This window comes from Syngnathus acus, chromosome 5 (genome assembly GCF_901709675.1).
Source record: "Syngnathus acus chromosome 5, fSynAcu1.2, whole genome shotgun sequence".
Classification (NCBI taxonomy): domain Eukaryota; kingdom Metazoa; phylum Chordata; class Actinopteri; order Syngnathiformes; family Syngnathidae; genus Syngnathus; species Syngnathus acus.
In genome coordinates this window covers 407,408-429,466 of record NC_051091.1, presented here as the reverse complement: position 1 = coordinate 429,466, position 22,059 = coordinate 407,408, and the positions used below count along the sequence as shown (strand labels likewise).

Sequence of the window (22,059 nt, the reverse complement as noted above, 5' to 3'; positions counted from 1 at the left end):
GTGTCTATTGATTTGTGTCCTTATGCCAGCCATGTTTATAGAGTAAAACCATTGCTTTTCTCCCTGACTGTTTTCCGTTGTGAGTCGAGGAAAGGCAGGGGGGGGAGCTAATTGGCCCGAGACAAGATCACCTTGACTGCCTGGACTCAACAGCTGCAGGTTAGGGAGGAAGAGAGAGAAAATATTTCAGGAGGGGATGAAAAAAAGAAGGGATATTCTCATTGCTTAACTGGGTGTCTATTCAAGTGTATTAGCAGTGCCATGGCCTCAAGAAAATGTCACATGTACGTATAATCTATATCTTCTGGATACTTGTATTGCATTCAAGCGGCAGGGGAAGCCTGGGAAAGGTGCCGCCGCCGCCGCCGCCGCTGCTGCTGCTGCTGCTGCTGCTGCTGCTGCTGCTGCTGCTGCTGTAATGACCCAACATCTCTTTAGTCGGATGGATGGTGTGTGTGTCCATTTGCTGAGTTTCATGCTTCATTACTGAGGGATGTTACGGTAATATGACCCTTACATGTCCATTGAGGGAACTTATCTCCGCTTCGGGCACTAAAATGAGTCCCGCTACGTATAAGGATTCCTTTTGACTTCACTGATGCTCAATATTTAAGGCAATTTAGTTTTGTCAGACCTTAACTCATTCAGTGCCATTGACAGTTCTAGACGTCAAAGATATCAACCGGGTTGGCAGTGAATGAGTGAAGCGAGGCTGCATTCTTTGTTCTCTGATCAACTTAGCATGCCAGCGGCGTCCTTTGTCACGCCTACAATTGGACCTTGTGCTTTTCTTCGATACAATTACGGTCCGTACGGCTGCAAGTGTATAGAACTTGATCCATGGCCCGAGGGTTTAAAAAGGGCCATTCACTCCTCCATACTTCAGGGTACTTATCTTCAAGGGTCAATAAGGTGTTGGCTTGAATTATAGGTGCCGTCATTACCAACGGGGAAGGCTGAGTGACTCTAATTATGGCATGAGCACCACCATTAAATTTATTACATCTGAAACAGGAATGTCAAAGATACATATTCCCCAACGACCAGTCCCAATTACCTAATGGGCTTTTGAGAAATCTAAGATCCTTTTGTCATTTGATATGCCTCCCTCCGTGGTGCCGTCTCGGTATAATGTGGGACAGAATATGCTAATTAGTGTCGGTTTAAACCGAAATGGCTGAATTCATCAAAGCCCTGCCTCGTTGTAGCTTGAGTGTAGTCTAGAAATCAGACTTGCTAAAAACACTTTTGAATGAACAACAGAATAAGAATGCTCCATGTGTTTTGTTTTGATTCGTAAGAAAAAACATTTAAGGCTTCGGTTAAATAAGCCTATACTAGCGAAACTTTGCTAGTCAATGTAAATGATGTGTTTATGCCAAAGCCAAGTCGCTGAAGCATCCGAGGAAACTGATATGCGTTCATTCATGCAGTCGGCATCATCATTTATTCAGTCCCTTCTTGGAATGTGTAAAGGCTAAATAGCTTTTAGCCGGTGGTTAATTATGCTCTTAATTAGTGGAGGAAAGGACGAGTAAATGAATGAAGTTTCATCAAGCGCTACATGTCTGCAGGGATTGCGGCGGCTTCCTTATGTCATCTCATTAAGCATGACCACTGATACTCACTGATCTGGAGGCGTTTTGCCGCCATCTCCTTTTGAATGAACGCAAAGGCTGTCAGCGTGGACATGCTCGGCAAGGAGCGAGCGAGCGAGCCAGCGGCCCATATTCACTTGAATTGTCCGTGAAAGTTCTAGCTTTCTCTGGGAGCTTCTCAAGAGCTGCTTACCAGACATGAGACTAGCGAGGTACGTAGTATTTAAGACATGTAATTCCTCCCTCAATTTGTGTGTCATGATTTGGTAGATGGGAAAGCGACAAGCCATTTCCCCTCCATACGCTGGAAGAAATTCAGCTCCGAACAAATAAGGAGAGTGGAAAAGGCAATCAAAGGGCGAAGAGCCAAGGGCATGAAGAATCATTGAAGAATGTGAGTGACATTTTCCAAGACTGTCATCAAGAAGAGGCAGTTCCATGAAGAAAAAGGGCTGAGAAATATCGCGCAACTTTACAAATGATCCATCGGATCCATCAGTGATAATGGACGCCCCGGCATCTCAAGCCATGTTACTTTCGAAAATATCAGTGTACCATTGTTTTAGTTGAAGAGATACTGATGGACAATACCTGACTTTCCACATTCGTATTTTAGAATTTGTTGGAGGACCATCATGCTCCATTTAAAGACAACAGTGTGTGTGTCAGGTGGAAAGAAAGGAGTGGGTGGGTGGTTGGGCGGGCGAGAGAGAGAGAGAGCGAGAAGTGAGCGAGACTGATTTCCATTTGTTGGACTTTTATGAGGTAGGCAGAGGAATGCATCGATTTCATAAAGGGCACATGGGGTCTGCTTGCCGTTTAAACAGCCCAGTGTGGGATCAATGAAAGGGGGGAGATGAAAACATTGACATTTACTCTAGGTTGTGCCCCTGGGCACCAAGGAGCCAGATGGTAGAAAGTCACACAGTCGGTCGCTTTTCTCGCGTCATCAGCAGACACGGAAATTTCTCATTGATACATACTCGCTAAAGCATAGATTTGTCTTCACAATTACATTTCATTACCAATGTAAACAACATTGCTGTTTTATATACTACATACGGTCTATTTTATTGCCGCAACAATCTTCTTGAAATGTTTTTTTCTTTTTCAATCTTCGAAAAGAACATTACAGAAAGCATACAAACTATCATCATATCGATCAAGGCTTTGAGGCGCAATTCTATTCCACTTGCTTGTCATTCTCTTTTAACAGCGGCTGCATAAACGCTGGCTGCTGTGATCGGAATGAGGCCACTTTCAAAGCCTCAAAAGCCCATTTTAGTGCCATGATGAAAGCAATTGAAAGCAGTTGTTGTGGATAAAATACTGAATTACAATTCTTTAAATAGAGAAAAAAATTGAAAGAAGATGGGGGCATTAGGGCAACTATGTGTAGAAAAGACAAATTCAGGGTCCACATTGAAAATCAAACAGTCGAAGCGACTGGCAAGGAGAGGTTTGGAGCTCCACCTACCTACCTACCTACCTACCTACCTACCTACCTACTTAGCTACCTAGTGCCCGCATTTGCGTAAGGCATGATTAATGGCCATTCTGATTGACTGTGACGGGACCAGGTGAAGCTCGTATGGTCGGTACCAGAGGTTACAAAGTGCTCTCTGAAGACATTTTTCAAACAGCTGGCGAGCGGCATCGTGGGACTTACCCGTGTCCGCCGTGTGTCCGTGTGTGTCCAGACTTAAATGTGCTAAGCTCTATCCAGCCAGCAGTGTATTCTTCTGCCTTCAACCGAACTCATTCACTGGGTTGGCTGTGAATGAGTTAAAAGGCACATATTATGGAAAAGAAATTAATTGGTTGAATTACCATCTGTCGTGGCTGAACCAGGTGTGAAATTAAACAACATCTTCAATTATCTGTCAATTTCTTAGAATGTCTCTCTGAGTGAGTGAGTGAGTGAGTGAGTGAGTGAGTGAGTGAGTGAGTGAGTGAGTGAGTGAGTGAGTGAGTGAGTGAGTGAGTGAGTGAGTGAGTGAGTGAGTGAGTGAGTGAGCCATTCTTAGTTTTGTTGAATTTGTTTTGTTGATAAACTACTTTTTTGGTGCATATTATTGAAAATAATAGTGGGTCTTTAAATGACTGAACGTTGAAAAGTCAACATTTTCTGCACTGCCCCTTTTCCATACACAAGGTCAAAAATAACCCCAAGCACTTCTTATAGGATTTAACCCTCAACACCTTTGATTTTTATCAACTGTGACCGTCAGGTATACATTGAATCTAATCGCAGCAGTTTGACCACCTTGAAGGTCATTTTTACGACGACAACGACAACCCACAGTACATATTTATACATACCTCATGTGCTGTTAATAAATCCAAACTTGTTTTCCACATCCATTGTCGAAACTAATAGAAGCACATGGCCAACATGAAATCCTTCATTTATTGACGAAATCTTTTTTTTTAGCCCACTCTAGGAAAAGTGTCGGCATCTGAATGAATGAACATTGGGTGAATGAACATTTCATACTATGTCCGTATATTGTTGCTATCTGATGACAAGCATGCAATCAATGAAAATGGTCATGCTTTGACTGTGATCATCGAGTCCGTTCAAATGCCAATTTGCTGGATGGTACTTTTGTCTTTCTCTGTGCGTCATAAACTGAAAGCAGCTCACTCTCCGTATTTTCTCCGTCCAACTTCTTCCTGTTCTGCGTTGATTTCCCTCCTTACTTGGCACGTGACTTCTCGCTCTTTCTGCTTCATATCATCCCATTTTTGTTAACATCTTCTTCCTCCTTTTGCACCTCCCTCCCTCCCTCCCTCCCGCTATGCTGAGACATGTATGTACATAGTATTACTCTTACTGAAGTCTCCCAAGCACGGCTCCTCCATCGCTATTCTAATGCAAATAACGATGCCAATTGTGCATGCACGGCATGCGGCAATGTCTGCGTTTGAACGAGGGCATTCCGATGCCAACCGTGTCGTAGCACATTCTAGTTTGCTCTCCGAAGCCAGACATATAATTGTGCACACAAAAGCAACAATATGACATGACGCTGACTGATGTTTGTTAATGCGGGTGCTTGTTACCACCTCTATTGGTGCCATTGTGTTGAGCATTGTGATGTCATGTGTCGTGGCACGAAGGAATTCGATTGCATGATTCATCCAATCAATTTGGTCCATGTAGTTTGGTTTGCTTTTTCTTCTACACACAGCATTTGCAAAACGGAACTCCTCTTGCTCATTCCAGCTACGCGACAGCAACACAGCAAGAAAATGTGGAAGTGAAGCGGGTCCTCGTGCTCAAACTATTATTTTTCTACCTCGAGTACATGTTTATTTACGTGCACACCGTCAGGAAGACATTTACAAGTATTTGAATGGTCTCAAACAGTTGGAACAGAAATTGATGGTGACTATAAAACCGTTTGCAACAACAAAAACTCTTTGGCAATGTCTAACAACATGTTTGCAACATTGAAGCATCCATGACGAAAAACACGTGCTGGCCACTGTGCTGCACTCCTCAATAATGTTGGTCTGGAACCCTGCCGAATGGACATTTAGAACGTGCATTTGAGACAAGCCGTCATTCTCCTCCATCTCACTCACCTGTCCAGCTTCAGACTAATGACGTCCAAACATTTCCTGCAATAACAAAGGTAGCTGGCCACATGACTGGAATTGCGTTACGCGTCAATCAAACACTTTGCGCAAAGTTCAAATGGAATGTTCCGTTGTATTTTGTTCGATTGATTGCATACATTCCCAAAGTGTGTCCTCATCATATCTTTGACGTCTGTAACTGTCAATGGCACTGAATGAGTTGACGACATCCATGTTGTTCTTCCGTGCTGATAGTTCCTGTTTGTCGACACACCGGAAAGCACCATAGCGCTCGCATGCTGATTACGACCTAAGGAACATTGTTGTTTCCAAAGAAAAAGCAACGCGCTGATACGATGCAGCCGAGGTGGGGGGCAACCCGTCCAAGCGTCTTTTTGCCAGGGTAAAAGACCCCGAAGCACAATTCATCATGATAACATGATTCCATCGCCCGCCTCGATGTGTTTTCTCGAGATGAGCAACTTTGACCTTACGCTTTTTCCCTCTCACATGTATATAAGCTGCCCACGGGGAACTTGCGTGATTCCCTGCTCTGCCTGAAGGATGTGTAAGTGAGTGCTGAGGCTGCAAACCATGGCCACTGAAGATCCCTGCAAAATCATTGCTGCTCTTCCATAAAATGCTTTGATATTACGCTTCAGTAGATGCGGCGCCCTCAGGGCTTGGACTGCATTTAGCCTTCAAGAGAACAGAGAGTAGCTTGGAACATTGGAGCTTTGTAACCCAAAGTTGCACCTCAACATCATAACAATCAGTCATATCAATTACATCTCTGACATTTGGATCTTTTTCTACCTTGTAGCATGTTTCGTGGAATATCAATTTCCATCAAGTATCTTCATTGAAGACATGGGAAGTGCATATGTTCTTTTCAGCCTGAAGATGTTAAGCGCTGTAGAAAAGGGATGGAGTCGAGCAAAAATGTACTTAAGGTGAACGCTTAAGTGTTTTGCCTTGTGTGCAGAGCATTTTTGTTTTGGTGACGTGCACACGAACGCTGGTGTTCTTTTCTCCCCCAAGTCATTAGGTGCCAGCTTTCATATTTTACAAGGCTTGCCGTCTGGATTTTATTGATCTTGAGCGGGTTTAACAGAACACTAAGACTGGCGTCAACATTTACTCAAACTTGGACCAGGGAGAATGCTTATAATGCTTTGGCAAGACTGACAACATGCAGACAGAGCTGCGAATCAAAACGATACTTTCCTCCATCTTGATCAACGCGGTGATGTTTATTGATTTGCATGACATACACAAGTATTCACATACACAAGTATTGGCCATATTAAAGTTGATGGAAAAGCTTGGCCACATCATCAACCACTTGTAATTCATACGTAGCGTGATGGTTATCATGTGATGCTATTTTTGTCAAATCCATTTCTTGTCTGGAGCTGCGGCCGAATCTAATGATGGAGACATGTTTTCCATTGCGTTGGGATATTGTATCAACAAATAGGAAAAGCCAAGCCTCAAGAGAATGAATGCCTTCAAACAATGTGTGCACTTTAATAAGCTCATATCATGGAAGCTTTTGCACTTTCAGCCTCAGGGCTTCATGTTCAAATCAATGTAACTCTATACTACATATGTGTTGCAGCCTTGTGCATCTTTTTCAGTAAACTGATGCAGGATGGATTTGATAGGGAACTAAGTGTATAAAGTCACCAGTTGGACTAGTCGTGGATATTGTTTGATATTCATGCACCGATATGTTATGGAGATATAATTAGACGTGGTGTAAGATAACAGCGCAGCTGGTGACGTGGGAAACATCACTTTAAATATATATATATTATATACGTATATATATAATATATATATATCCTGCCATGTGACCATGTGAATCAGCAAAATGAGGAGAATTGGAAAAGCTGGACAAACATTTGGTGGATGTGATCTGCTCAGACAGTTTAAAACAATAAAAATGAAAATATAAAAACCTAAAAAACAGACTATATATAAATAAAAATCTATTTGTAATATCATATATTGATAAAAACATATAAATAGAAAGCAATTTCTAATTTTTGTTGGCTGTTTGTGAAACGTTTTGTCAAATGCTGCTATTGCATAAAAGCTAATATCACCCCCGTTGCCCATATTTTAATTTTGCAACTGTGAGACAAAGTGACTGCTTGGGTGATGATGCTGTGATATCGTTGCCAGTAGTTTCACAGTCGATGGACTAGCACATCTGCTATGCCACCGATAGTGCTGCTTCGATACATCCCTTTAGGACAATATGCAATGCACTTTCAGGCCTGGCTAACTGTTTGTATATTCATGCAAAGCTGAAAGAAGATTGCATTTTTAGCTGGATGAAAGCTTTTCGAGCCTTTTTAATGGGATCCGAAATTTGTGTCCATTTTTTTTTGGAACTCTTTATTCGAGACTGGCCAACGCTGTGAACTCGTTCGTGCTTGATCGAAGTGGATCTAGTTGGCTGAGACAGCGGCACCTTTGAAGCCTTTTGTTGTTGAATGTCGGTGATCAAAATGTCAGATCTCACTGAAGTTGGGACGGTCTAATCTGCTGATGAGCCCCAGGGCCTGACAGGGAAATGAAATTGTCGGACGGGGTGCTCAGGGCCACGCGAGCTAGACAGGACTCTCTGATCACGCAATCCTCTTTTGAAAGTGGAGTTTTGGTTGGAATGCTGTCGACGAAATGGCTGGCTTCTGAAGTGGAGCTACAAGGACGCAAGCTTTAAATAAGAGAGAGATTCATTTTTATACGCCCAAGTCAATACACATGCGTACGTACACTGTGCACTTGTGCTCACGAGTGGATTTTTGTCAAGTGTGTCAAGGTTTTACGCAATGCTCTTGAAACCAAAAGTGGAGAGCCTAAAACTGCAAGGCCGTTGCTTAGCAAACAAAACAGAATATTAAACAAATAATATTAATTGTGGCATCAAGAGATAAATAGAGATTTGAAATGGTAAGAAAGAGTAAATACATTTTGCATCGCTTTTGTGTACTTGGAGGTCAGGGAGGGGGATGAAAGTGGAAATTAAAATTCTAAATCTTTAACAAGGCAATGGTAAGTGTGATGATGATGATAATTATTATTCTTTTCTTGTCTTTGGGCTTACTGTAGCTCTGTTCATATTGTGCTGATGAAAACGGAGACAGATGCGATCTAGCAAGAAGAAGGGGGCTGGGTGGGTCCCTGGTACAGATCTCTAGGGCCCCCAAAGATAGAAGACATGGAACCCTGTGCTGCTAATTAATGTAGACCCAGGTTTATGAAAAAAAAAAAACCCGATGGAGTTGCAGTCAGTGCGCTCAGATCTATCATCCGTGAGCGTGTGTGCCTTTGTGTGTTCTTCCAATGAATACATGTGGATGTGTGTGTGTGTGTGTGTGTGTGTGTGTGTGTGTGTGTGTGTGTGTGTGTGTGTGTGTGTGTGTGTGTGTGTGTGTGTGTGTGTGTGTGTGTGTGTGTGTGTGTGTGTGTGCGCTCTTAGCAGCTGGAGTGCTTCAAGGGAATAAATTACAGCTTCTCCTTGAGGGTGTGAAAGGGAGTGCATGAATTTTTGCAGCTGAGGGAGGGATTAGCTCAGCTCCCCCTAGTCACACACTTACTGTACGTATATCTATATATTTGATTCCATGTTGATGTGTTTCAGCCACTTCTGCATACTTCACAATGGTGAGCATTTCTGTTCGGAGACTTTTTCCACCAAGGTAGATGACATATGTACCAGGATGTAATACTATTCACTCACCTGATGCAGCATGGAGAGGTCATTCTCTGTATTTGCATTGTGTCAACGTGTCATGTATTGAAGGCAAATGTTCTTGTCATGTAAAGCCAACAGTAGGTACTTTTGTTTGCATCTGAGCATTCAGCACCTGCATTCAGCTTGGCAAACAATGTTGGAATATTGTAGGTTTCAGATCACACTGTGTGAATTCAAAGCGCAAGTTAGCGTCATCACAGGTCTTAGGGCAAAATATTCCTTACACATTTTGGAACATGGCAATGGTACAAACAAATAGCCTCGCACCCCAGGGATTGTAGTTTTTCATTCAAAGAAATGTAATAATGTTATTTGTTCATTTTGTCTTATTATGAAGCAAATTATCCGGTGCGTGGGTGCACCAATTCACAATGTGCTTTGCTCTATTGTTCACTGACTTGTGCTGATGTGTCAAAATGTTGGTGGCCTCTTCCATCAGTATTATTTGCTGCTCTGCGTGCAGCCAAGCCAGAGCCGTAGCCGTAGCCGTAGCCGTAGCCGGAGACAGAGACAGAGACAGAGACAGAGACAGAGACAGAGACAGAGACAGAGACAGAGACAGAGACAGAGTCAGAGTCAGAGTCAGAGCTAGAACAGGTGGGCCGGCCGGCCGGCCGCAGCAGAGTGCAATAACTGTGAATAAGGGAAGCAATAACTCCATCAGCTCCCTCATCAAATCAAAGCTGACTGATGCAGAATAATCAGAAATTGAAATCAGGGGAGAAAAAGAGCTGACCTGACAAAATAGGAAATGTCATGGGGGGGGGCGCAATAACAAAGGAATCAATGAGGTGCAGTTGCCCTTGCACTTTTGAAGGCAATAAGACAGTTGGCGCAACAATATAGCTAGCTCCATGTTGTCTAGATGGATGGAAGAAAGATAGAGGAGCAATAAAGGAACTGTTACACAATTCAGAGATCACGGAGCAGCTGTCCCAGCGCTATGGGGCAACATACATACAGTATATGTAGGAGCAAGAAAATATACACAACTGTGACTTCAAAAATAAAGAAACATTCACGTTTGATTTTGTAATCAGTGTCCTATTTATACGAGTTGGGGACTCATGTTTTAATTCAATAACTCTGCTGAGCGTCATCGTCAGGTTTTGTGGCGGGCTGGGAATGAAACAAATGAATTCCCCGTGCAGTGTCACAGCTCCATTTTTGCTTTCATCACCAAATCTTTTTCCATCGTGACCTATTTTCTCCTTAGACGCTTGCACACACATCCACGCCCACAAACAAATCTCATAAATACACATCACATCTGGGACATGCACGTGCATATATTGGAATACCGTAAGACAGGGGTTGTCAACCGGTGGTCCGCGGCCATCTAGTGGTCCGCAAAATTGGAAATGGATTGTAACATTTTCCAAAATAAAACTGATTTATTATTAAGACTTGAAAAATGTTTTTCTCTCACAAAGATCAATCACAATTGTAGCCACCACCTCTTCTGCTCTCCATCCAACCACTGCTCGAGTCTACCTTCCAGATCTCGCCATCCTCCTGCTCACCCACATTCGACCATCGAATCAAAATCATTAACCTCTGGAAATCATATTGATGCTAGTGCTGGACACACCCCACTTTTGCCCTGAGGTCTCTAGATTTCCCCAGAATGGCTATTAACCCGTCCCAAAATAATGACACCATTTATTACAACAGTGGAGAAACATGACACTGAAATAATTAGCACCACTGGAGAGCTTTGGAAATGTGTGCAGTGGTAAGAGTGGCCATTTGATGTTCATGATTCTCATCAATTTTCCCATCTAGCCAAGAGACACTGAGGAAGACACAGCAGGAGAGACAATGATTGCTGCTGCCTGTGTTGAGCTGCTCATTTTGTGGGCCTGGGAAGGAAGGAAGGAAGGAAGGAAGGAAGGAAGGAAGGAAGGAAGGAAGGAAGGAAGGAAGGAAGGAAGGAAGCAGTGTAATAACGAGAACATGGCTTGTCTCCCACATATGCTGGCCTAAATACCAGTAATTAGCCACGACTCGACCTGCCACTCTGAAAGGGAATGATTTCTTAGAACATCCCCATTATCTCATCGTCATTTCTTGACCATGGGTGAAACAGAACTCATTTGTTTGCGTCTCTCAAGTGTTTCCATCATTGACCATTAATCAGAAAAGGCAGTAAAGTTAAAGAGGCCACATTGTGGAAAATGTACTTTTTAATTGCTTGTATGTATACTACAAATACAGCAGTTGGGTCTCTGGAGTGGCTGCCTGCCTGCCTGCCTGCCTGCCTGCCTGCCTGCCTGCCTGCCTGCCTGCCTGCCTGCCGCCTGCCTGCCTGCCTGCCTGCCTGCCTGCCTGCCTGCCTGCCTGCCTGCCTGCCTCGGGCTGCCTGCCTGCCTGCCTGCCTGCCTGCCTGCCTGCCTGCCTGCCTGCCTGCCTGCCTGCCTGCCTGCCTGCCTGCCTGCCTGCCTGACTGCCTGCCTGCCTGCATGCCTGCCTGCCTGCCTGCCTGCCTGCCTGCATGCCTGCCTGCATGCCTGCCTGCCTGCCTGCCTGCCTGCCTGCCTGCCTGCCTGCCTGCCTGCCTGCCTGTGTGGCTGCCTGCCTGCCTGCCTGCCTGCCTGCCTGCGTGGCTGCCTGCCTGCCTGCCTGCCTGCCTGCCTGCCTGCCTGCTGCCTGCCTGCCTGCCTGCAAAGCCATAAAGTGTGAAATTAAACACCAGAGTGAAGAACTTGTTAGCTGCCCATTTCCAAAAGAATCCCTTAGCAAGCTGTTCTAAATTTTGCTTGCTTGGGATGTAACTTTGTGGCTAATGTAGTCACAATACTGAGTTGTTGTTGTTTTTTTTCTTCCACCCATGATAGCACATCAGACCAGTCAGTCCATCCATCAGACCACTTGTGCCACTTGAGAGCCCCAAAAAATGATCATTTGAAGCATGGAGCCTTGAATCCCTCGGGGCCAAACAATTCTCTTCCTTTTCTTTTCTCAAATTAACAACTTGAGTGAGTCTTTGCTCTTCCTGTAACACTTACCTATTGCTATGTGCGAATTATTTCCTCATAAGAACGTGAGCTATTTCAGGAGATCCAAAGCGAGTGGTGTGCCTTCTTTCACCATCACTCTTTTGTTCATCAAGTTGCCACCTCGGGCTCAATTATTCACACCGTTTAGCACTTGTCTGTCTTGCCTTCAGTTTCTCCCTTGCGCTCTTAATTTTTTCTTTATGGAATTTCTGCTATTATTCTCAGTCACCATTTTGGTGACAGTAGTTACAATCTATCAATTGCCATCTATTATTTCAACTTTTGTTTCTAGTTGTATGAATTGATCTCACTTTATGACAAATGTTTGTGAAATCAGACTCCTCTGCGGAAAAACACAACAGCCATCAATGAAAGGGCCCAATCAAGCGTCGCCACACCGAGCGCGAAAGATGTTGAACACGCTTATTAGCTAAATGGGCCTACAACTCATACCTTCTTCTCATTACGTTAAGTCTTCCCAAATGTCCTAATCCAATATAACATTTCAATAAATCAAATCTACTCCCACCCTATGATAGCTGCAAAGTTCGAAGAAGATGAATGTATCGGACCAGAATAGAGACACACATGTATGTATCCCCAGACAGATGATATTTCTGGCCGAGATTTAAACTGTGTATTACTGCAGCTCATCCTTGAAATAGAAGCTATTTTGGAAAGAAGACTGCTTTAGGAAGTGAAAGTCTGGAGAATGCTCAAGGATGAGGATTTTGATAATAATCCTTAATCCTCTGCTTTTTTCTCACATCTTTTGATGACAATAACACTTCTATTCACTGATTCCTTCCTTTGTCGGCACTCCCCGCATCATCGTTTTGATGTCACATTAAATGCGAAGTTAAAAGTTAAAAAAAAAAAAAAAAACGATCCTAATAGATCAAATACAAAGTCAATGTTTGTACTTGTATTGTGGTCCTGCTTAAGCCATTGAGGTGAGGGTTGCTGGAACGGCCTTTTCTGACTATTTAAAAGGTTACGCATTGAACAGTCGGGAACAAAACAGCCTTGAATTATTTAAGATAAAAAGCTGCACAGAGGGGCCCAGGGCTAACAGACGCCCTAATGAGTGGAGACTATAAACATGGAGCACTATATAGCTAAAAGCTTGACAATTTGAGCCGCGAGCTAGCTCTGACTGAGTCAAGTGTAAGCATTTAAGTGTTCTGCTGCTTTACGGCGGCGGCGGCGGCACATAGCAAATGCCCCCACTGAATGTTGTTGCGAATGTTTTATCATGTGCATTCTACAAGGTCAGCAAACTGAGTGCACTAGGTTGAGATTGGAGAATAACCCTCGATTTATTTTTTTTTTTTTTAGCCCGGACTCATGGCAGTGTGTGAGAGTAAAAAAGGAATTTGGATCGGTCAAGTGTCTTTTTTTGTGCTTTTCTTCTCCGAGCCAATTCTTCTATTATTTTCATGCAGTGTGCACACCCAGCTGCACTTCCTTCACTCTTGTGATGGTATAAATCAGGGGTAAGGAACTCCGGTCCTACGAGAGGTACGGCGTTCTAGAGCACTGGAGCCCGAATAGACCCATAAAACTGCCGTGTTAAGAATTGGACTGACCCAGGAAGTTGGGTTCGATTTGACTTTATTGTTATGCGAAAAAAATGGGTTGCTTTGTCCAACAAGTCTGCGTACGTGAGACTAGACTGTATAGACCTGGGCAAAGGAGGGCACAGCACAGAGGCCACCTATGTGCGTTAACATTTGAATGGAAATTGAAATTGGGTGGTAACTCGTACAAAGCGCCGATCCCGACCAACTTTTTCAAAAATGGCCATTTTGACCTTAACCCAGATACTAACTGCATGTAAACATTCCAGTTTGTCATGTGGCCCCATGAATTGGCCACCCTTGCCGAAGAAGCTGCAGGCACATGGGTTTAAAATGTCGTTAAGAATAAATTGACTTCCAAAACCAATGTTGTTTTCTTAGCGAATAGGCCAATTTGTCAAAGGTCAGCAATTTTACTGAAATCGAGTTAAAAGAAAAAAAATGCATTGAGTCCTGAAAGGCAGTTTATGAAGAGTGCTCAAACAATCATCATTCTTATTGCTTTGCATTTTTTCACTCTTTCTGAGCTCTGTTTTTTGTTTTTCTTTTTCCTGAACCGACTTTTCAGTCCATTTATCTCATTATGGTGTGGATCTCTCCAGTGGGGTTGAAAATGAAGTGTTAATCTCTGTTCTCATCAATCTCCCAAGGCTAGAAGTGCTGGAGTCTCTCCGAGCATCACAAAATGATGACTGGCACTTTTACTTGTCTGGAGAAAGAAGTGTGGAAGCTAAATTGAATTTTAATGGATTGCTCATCCCCCAAGTGAAAGGTACAATCCATTACGGAATGATTGTGACTGTTATTTGTTGCCAGTGGTGATTTATGGTATGTATAGCGTCCAGGCTAAAGGTTGCTAGGGAAGGAAGGAAGGAGGAAGGAAGGAAGGAAGGAGGAAGGACGGACGGACGGAAGGAAGGAAGGAAGGAAGGAACGGAAGGAAGGAAGGAAGGAAGGAAGGAAGGAAGGAAGGAAGGAAGGAAGAAGGAAGGAAGGAAGGAAGGAAGGAAGGAAGGAAGGAAGGAAGGAAGGAGGCTTAAGGCTCTCTCCTCCTGGGCTTGAAGTTCTACAGAGCACCACAGGAGGTGGGCCGATCCACTTGAGCCACTGACAGCTGCTGAGCTCAAGCTGGGTTCAATCTACTTATTGACATTTGTGTGACTTAGAGTATTTTACATGCGATGGATACGGCTGTGGGACAAGGGACACATTTTCTGCCATCGTTTCCCCGTGAAAACAATGAATTTGAGGTTCATGTGTGTGGGGGTTTCTTCGGAGGTTGCCTTTCATTTTGGAATCAAGACTATAAAAGTCCAAATCTTTGTCATCATTGAAATCATAAAGATGTTGCCGCAGGGACAGTGTTGCAGGAAGCAGAAGGATTTTCCTCACAAGACTTCACTTTATCTTTTGAGACAGAGAGGCTACACCGAGATGAAAACTGCTCCAAAAATGTTGTGGACTGATCAGAAAAGAATAAAACAAAGGGATGGAAAAGCTAAAGCTTTGGAAAACAAACACCATTCGAAACATACACTTTAAGTTCATCGATGAAAGTTAGTTCAAGTCTTGGCTTGTGCACTTTCTAAGCAGCTCTAAAGTCATCCATGGCTTATTGGCTTCTATTTACTGAGGTTCCACATCCGGATTTAATAAGAACCGCGGCACTCGATTCTTATCCAACCAGAGCTGCAAGTTTCTTACTCGAGTAAAATGACGTTCCAAATCTTTTCCCAAAATGTATTTGATTTGCTGCAACCCAGCCAGAGAAGCACCGAGGTCAATTATTGACTGTGAAAAGGAAGATTGCAAGAGCCTAACTGATGGATGGATGGCTGGATGGATGGCTGGATGGCTGGATGGCTGGATGGCTGGCTGGATGGATGGATGGATGGATGGATGGATGGATGGATGGATGGATGGATGGATGGATGGATGGATGGATGGATGGATGGATGGATGGATGGATGGATGGATGGATGGATGGATGGATGGATGGATGGATGGTAATGTGAACGTTGAGCAGCCACAAATCATCAAATCACATTTCTCAAGATGTCTGCTAGTAGAGTGAAGCCAGACTTTGAGAGAGGTCGAATTGAGCCATTAGGCCGTTTCATGGCCTTGGCTTTATTCTTCTTTTTTTTTTTTTTAACTGCCCAAATGTGTGTTCATAATCACACGATTACATCATTTGAGGATGCTGACTTCACAGCTTTAGAATGTTTTCAAATACAAGTCATGACCTAAATGCTGCATTGACTTTACTCGCCATAGACTAATGGCACCTATTACAAGGTCTACTGGGAATTATGACCGGTTTCCTTTCAGCTAGGGATAATATTGCATTTTGTAAAGATAAAAGAGGAAAAAAAGCGTCTTTGGGTTTTTGAAAAGCGCTATACAAATTTAAGGAATTATTATTAAAAGAGGTGAACTAAGATGTAACAGAATATACATGGTATGTTGTTCCATTGAACATTGTAGCTGCTGTTGAAGGTGAACATTTGAAAGGTATTCATATTCCTCTTGTCCTTCACAATCATGTCATGCAGAGAAAGGATGTAGGTGGGTGGTCAGCGAGGTGTGGCGGAAATTGCGTGATCTGTTTTCTTGTCTTTTTACCTTGTTTGGATGTGTGTGTGATTAGCTGTGGGTGGCAGGTGTGTGCGTGCTTGCGTGCGTGCGTGCGTGCGTGCGTGCGTGCGAGCGAGCGAGCGCGGAAGAAGGACTTTGTTTTTCAATGTCTTCACGCTCAGTTGGAGAGTCAGATGGGATTACTGGTTGGCACTTTGTCGAGTGACGGGGTCACTGGGACAAAGGACGTGGTGTGAAATCACTTTTCCATAGCCAAGAGACGCAGCTAAGGGGACTGACCGAGTTGACTTCCAGAGCTGTTGAGATATTTTACAAAATAGCTTGTTTCTTTTCCCGATTTACGACAATCCTCCATTCATAGCATCATTTCCAGACATCATGCATCAATATAGCAAGTTCCAATCAATTCAATTCTCACAATATTACACGGAAGAGTGGCTCTGCTCACCACAAGCTGAGCTACAATTTGCTCAATCTTCACGTCAGAGTTGGTTCAAGGTGGCAAACGTTCGTCGGACGTTGGCCAACACTTTTTGGTGATTTTTCTTTTGGCAAGGAGATTTTGAACATGTTTCAAAATGTCTTTGAAAAGACAATTGCTCACCGCTCGGTGGGAAAAGGCCCACATTTATTTCATTCAGTCACATGTTAAGATTGGATGTGTGCTCTCGTGTCCAATTCGATAGGTTCTCTTTTCAGAGTGTGTTGTTCTTTTCCTGTCATGTTTGTTGAAGCTACCCTACCATGCTTTATGAGTTGTTGTTTTTTTTTACTTTGCCTGCTCCTCTCTCAAGTGTTAATACAGTAATTGGCTGTGCTGAGCCTGAGTGACAACTGACATCTCCAAGATAACGAGGCAGCCATTTGAACAACAACTACATATAATCACACTGTGCTAGAAGATCACAAATCATCAGCAGGATCATTTCACATGACTTTTTGTCATGTTAAAATGCTTCATGAGTGCCAGTCTGGTTGATTGCTGACCCAAATAAATGAGGCAAATAAGTCTTCATATGCACTTGCAGTTGGAGGAATAACACGTTCACACACAAGGAAAGGAGGTGTGATCTTGAAGCATCTGCACAAGTCACCACATCCTCATAGTCCTCACCCTCGCTGGCATAATGACTTCAGCTTCGAGAAAACGGATTCATGTTTGGAGGAGCGCCTGTGGTGCGAACAGGCAAAGTTTGCCCTTCGTCGTGTTGAGAGTCGCACTCTGGCAGTTCTTTTTTTTGGTTTTGTGGTTAAGGCAAAAGCTAATGACTTGTTCTTTCTCAAAGGTTTGAGCAGCTGCTGTCCCAGGTAATACTAGCCTTATTGGAGAGCTAAAACCATCTCAATCAATACACAGCCCAGGCAGGGCAAGGACGGAGATTGGGGAAAGAGGAAGGATAACAGGATGCGAGCTAATTCCATCAAGTCCACATTAGCCGCTGCTCTCAATGTGCCGGGGCACCAGTAATCATAGACAAATTCATTTAGGAGCCCGCTATTGCTTTCAATTAGGGATTGGAGCAAGTGGGGTCCATGTGCTCCAGTCCACACACAAAAGAAATTCACAGCAGCATCATTTTCAGCTGACGTTTCCAATTTGCAGCCAGCGTGTTAAACAGCTGCTTCCGAGCAATGGCATGCTCACTTAGCCACGAGACAATGATCTTTTGGCCCACCGTCAGCGCAAATTCAAATAGGAGACAGATAAAGACCATTTAAACCAAGGGTGCTTTTTGGGATTATACCTACATATGTTGATGGAAATTTCCCCCCCCAAAAGAAAATGATACTAAGTATATGGAAACCGCTGTCAAATGAAAATGGCTCCTTGACATTTGAGCTGTGGCTTTCCCAGCAAGTAGTACGTATATCTTTTTCCAAAACTCTCCTGACAGTAACTAGACTGCTCCTCTGGCCTCGAGCTTTTACGCTGAAAATGTAGCGACGCCTCCTCTGATGGAAATACAACGTGAACGGTCTGGAATTGGACTTGAGAAGGAGGTGAGCGGCGGCATCGTCGGAAACTTTATCGCTATAGTGTTGGGACAAACGCAGCTGTCTTGTGATAAGAATATTTTCAACCACATAACAGAAATGCAGATGCTGTTGTTCCCTTTTTCGGCTGCTGGAAACACTTTAAGCCACTTGCTGTTTATTCTTTAAGCAACGTCTCATTTGAATCAGACAACTATGCTTCTTCTCACTCCTTTCTCGAGATGACTGTGTGTCCTGCTCTAATGAGAATTTTCTTCTTCTTGTTTTCCCAGGTACGTATGGACCAGATGAGGGCTGGGCATCAGCCTATCCACAATGTAAGGAGAAAAACCAGTCGCCAATCAACATCGTGGACCAAGATGCAAAAATGTCCACTGAGTTTCAGGAAATGACATTGGAGGGCTTCGATAGTAAATCTTCAAATAAGACGTCGATGAAGAACACTGGCAAAACAGGTAGAGAGCACCAAGTCTAATCGTTTGCATTGTAAAAATAAATACATCAAGAATCATACACAAACATTCACTTGCGGTGCTGTAGAATGTTGAAAGCGCAGTAAAAATTGGAGCAGTGAAAGTAAAATGGCATGTAGGTGCCCCCCCCCCCCCTTCATAATGCATGGCTAACAAGACAAATGTCCCTGTCTTTTTCCCATGAATAATGCATGCGTACCTTGCAGTTTGTAAACGACAGATGAGCGCTTTATCTGCTGAGGGATCACCTCCACTGAGCACTATGATGGAAATGGGGGGGGGGAATAAAATACATCCTTCAGCATAGCAAAGTGAAATTCTGGTCAACCTAAATTGGCTTAATTGTCACATCCGCAAATGAGAGAAATGAAGTAAACGGATGGGATGGATGGATAGATGGATGGATGGATGATGGATGATGGATGATGGATGGATGATGGATGGATGGATGGGATGGATTGGATGGATGGATGGATGGATGGATGGATGGATGGATGGATGGATGGGTTGGACGGACGGACGGAGGTTTGCGTGTGAAATTGCTAGCCGAAAAGGGATGAACTGAAAACTATTGCTGATGAAAATGGATTGATGAAATGTCTTGATTTTCTCTTTTTGTTTTTCCTCCAGTGGCCATTATGCTGAAAGATGATTATTTTGTGAGGGGAGCAGGCCTTCCGGGGAGATTTAAAGCAGAGAAAGTGGAGTTCCACTGGGGGCCCAGCAACGGATCAGAAGGCTCTGAGCATAGCATCAAGGGCCGACGTTACCCGGTGGAGGTAAACAACTTTATCTGGCTTTCACATGTGTTGACTAAGTTTCAAGCTAATGTCCAGGGCTCGCTCGCCTCGCTCGCTCAGCTCACTCGTATGTTTACAAGATGAAGCATTTTCATTTGGAAGACTTTCCCTTCATTCGCTTCCAAGTCTGCCTTGGTGTCTTTCCCATCAAGGGTACATAATACAGACTGGCAAACTAATAATAAGTACTAACCAGTTGTACGTCTTGAATATAATATAGAATCGCAAAAGAGATATTAGATGGCCTGATGCAAAGTGGACTTTCGGTCATGGGCTCTGGGAATAATCATTCAAGCTCAGTTCATTTATCGTGACTTCAGAACCAACACGGCGGTATTTTGAGAGGAAATGCTTTTCTAAATTGCTCCTCTCCTGTGCTGTCGTCAAATAAGTTGTCACCACAAAACCAATTTGGCCTAATTAGATGGTGTGGGTGTTCCATTTGTCGAGGTATCAAACAAGAAGAATTTGATTTCAAGACAAGTAGCCGAGTGTTTATCCCTAACAGCCCCCTGACAAGAAAAAATTCAAAGCGTTTCGTGAATGTCTTTATGGCTTTTTACCTTTTTTTTTTGCATGTTTTGGGCTACTTCCTCCGAAGCAACATTTGTAAGCCTTTGCCGCTTAGTGCATTTGTGCTGTAATTTATTTTTTTGCTCCCACGAGGCATTGAATTTTAAACTGGATAACAAAACACAATATATGTCTGTGTCAAATTTTCAAGCAGAGGCTTCCAGCTTTACAGAAGTCTTACAGAGTCAATTTCCTTCGGCGCTCTCTGACAGGAAGCCAAAAATGGTATATTTATATCGAGTTGAGTTGAATTGGTATCCAAACGAGAAAATGTTCGCTTGGAATGTTACGGGCTCTCTCAATGCATCTTGCCAATCCTCATTTTGATCTCCATCCACTTGAAAACATTTCCGATGGGATCAAAGAGAGGATCAGATGATGGAGAGGAAAGAGATCACTTGCACACGCGCGCGCAGACACAATGTGTGTGGCCGGAGAAGTTCCTTGGCAAGCTTTTCCCCACAGTCCAAGATAGAGCAGGCCCCGTAAATTAACACACACTAGGAGGCCCGTGAGCATGTGTGCGCGAGTACCTCAAACACTCTCAGATAAAGCTTGATAAATGGGATTTTATTTCCCATCAACCTTTGCTGTGTGGGAAATGGAAAGCGCATCCCTGCCCCTAAATCATCAGATGAATAATGATAAGGACGGCTAATGCCGTGGTGTGAATTGCTTTTATTTGAAAATCATGTTCAGCCTGCTTGCTAGCTACTGATGCTGACTCTCGTGTTTGTACGTTGTTTAATCACAAGGGCAGGCGGTCAAACCCTCATTTTCAAGTTGGACAAGCAAATGAATTGAGATTTTGGAGCAATACAAGTCTTTATCCGGACTACTCTTGTGTTCCCATTGAGGAAGGCAATCAACTTTTACTCTTACTTTCCCTTTTGACATAAATGATAACTGCCGTGATCCCTTCCATATGTTTGGTGTGATATTTCTTGCCTGGTCTCAACGACACCATTTTTTTCAAAGCCTGATGTCGCCTCGAGGGGAAGTGTATGCCGCCCCATTTTCTGAGTATACAAATACAATTTGGAATAATACAACCGTCCCTGGCGACTCGGGCATTTGTCTGGCCCTCCTCATTTCCATGAAAAAGTAAGACTTGTGAAATTGAAAATGCCACAGCTTACTCCGCAGGTCATTTCTCATGTCGTGCGCTTCACTTGCGTTTGTAAGACAGATTGTGTGGTGCGGTATGAACATTAGCTTCTAAGCCACTTTGTACAACTCTGTCCACACGTCTTCAATGTGTTGCAGTGAGCTAGATGAAAGCAGCACTCCAATGTCTGACCTTCTACCATGGACAACCTTTATGCAGGAAATCTGAAACGCTCGTGTCGTGCAGTTAGTTGTAAGACAGAGAAAAGGCTTCCTACCTTGTTGATGTCCTCACTCTTTGCTCTTGAAAGCAAAGGCGCCGTGTGCTGCATTTTGTTGTCCGTTTCGACGCAAAGCTTTCCTTCAAAAGTGTCGGTCCCTCGGGGGAGACACTTGCGTGAAAGCGGTCCGAGCTATTCTGTCAAGACACCGGTTTTTTTGCTTTTGCTTTTCTAATTGTTTGATACCAAAAGAGACTTCTGTGACATTTTCCGAGGGCACAGACATGTGTCGTATCAAAAGCTTTTAACTCATTGACTGCCAGCCCAGTTGAAAATCTTAGGCGTCATTGGCAGTGAATGGGTTCGTTTCAGTTGGTCAGTTATTCTGAACTGGACCGCCAAATCATTGCAGTAAGTTGTTTAGCACTGTTTACACTGTCTTTGTGGTTGTCCCATTGCGCTTTGTTACAGCTGCAGCTGTTGTAAAATGTGCCATCGAAACAAATTTGTATCAATGGATTGAAGTGTTCTATTAAATGTAAAAAAACTGCATTTCATAAAAACAGCTTTGCATCAGCAGTCATCTGAAGGTTGTCTCTAAGTGTCCTTGAGCAAAAGTGTCGCGCACCGATTTTCTGCAATGAGATAGTTGGCAACTTGCACGAGAGAGAGCCGTTGCCATCTGTAGTTGTGTGCATTTGTGTATAGGTGAAAGACGGGAACGCTAATACTGTTGAGTGCTTTTCACAATACCCCTAAAT

The 22,059-nt window shown here is 43.5% G+C and overlaps 1 pseudogene; it reads left to right on the top strand.

Annotated features, from left to right (window-relative positions):
* LOC119122722 overlaps positions 1 to 22,059 on the top strand; it is a 71,728-nt pseudogene that overhangs the window by 26,882 nt on the left and 22,787 nt on the right.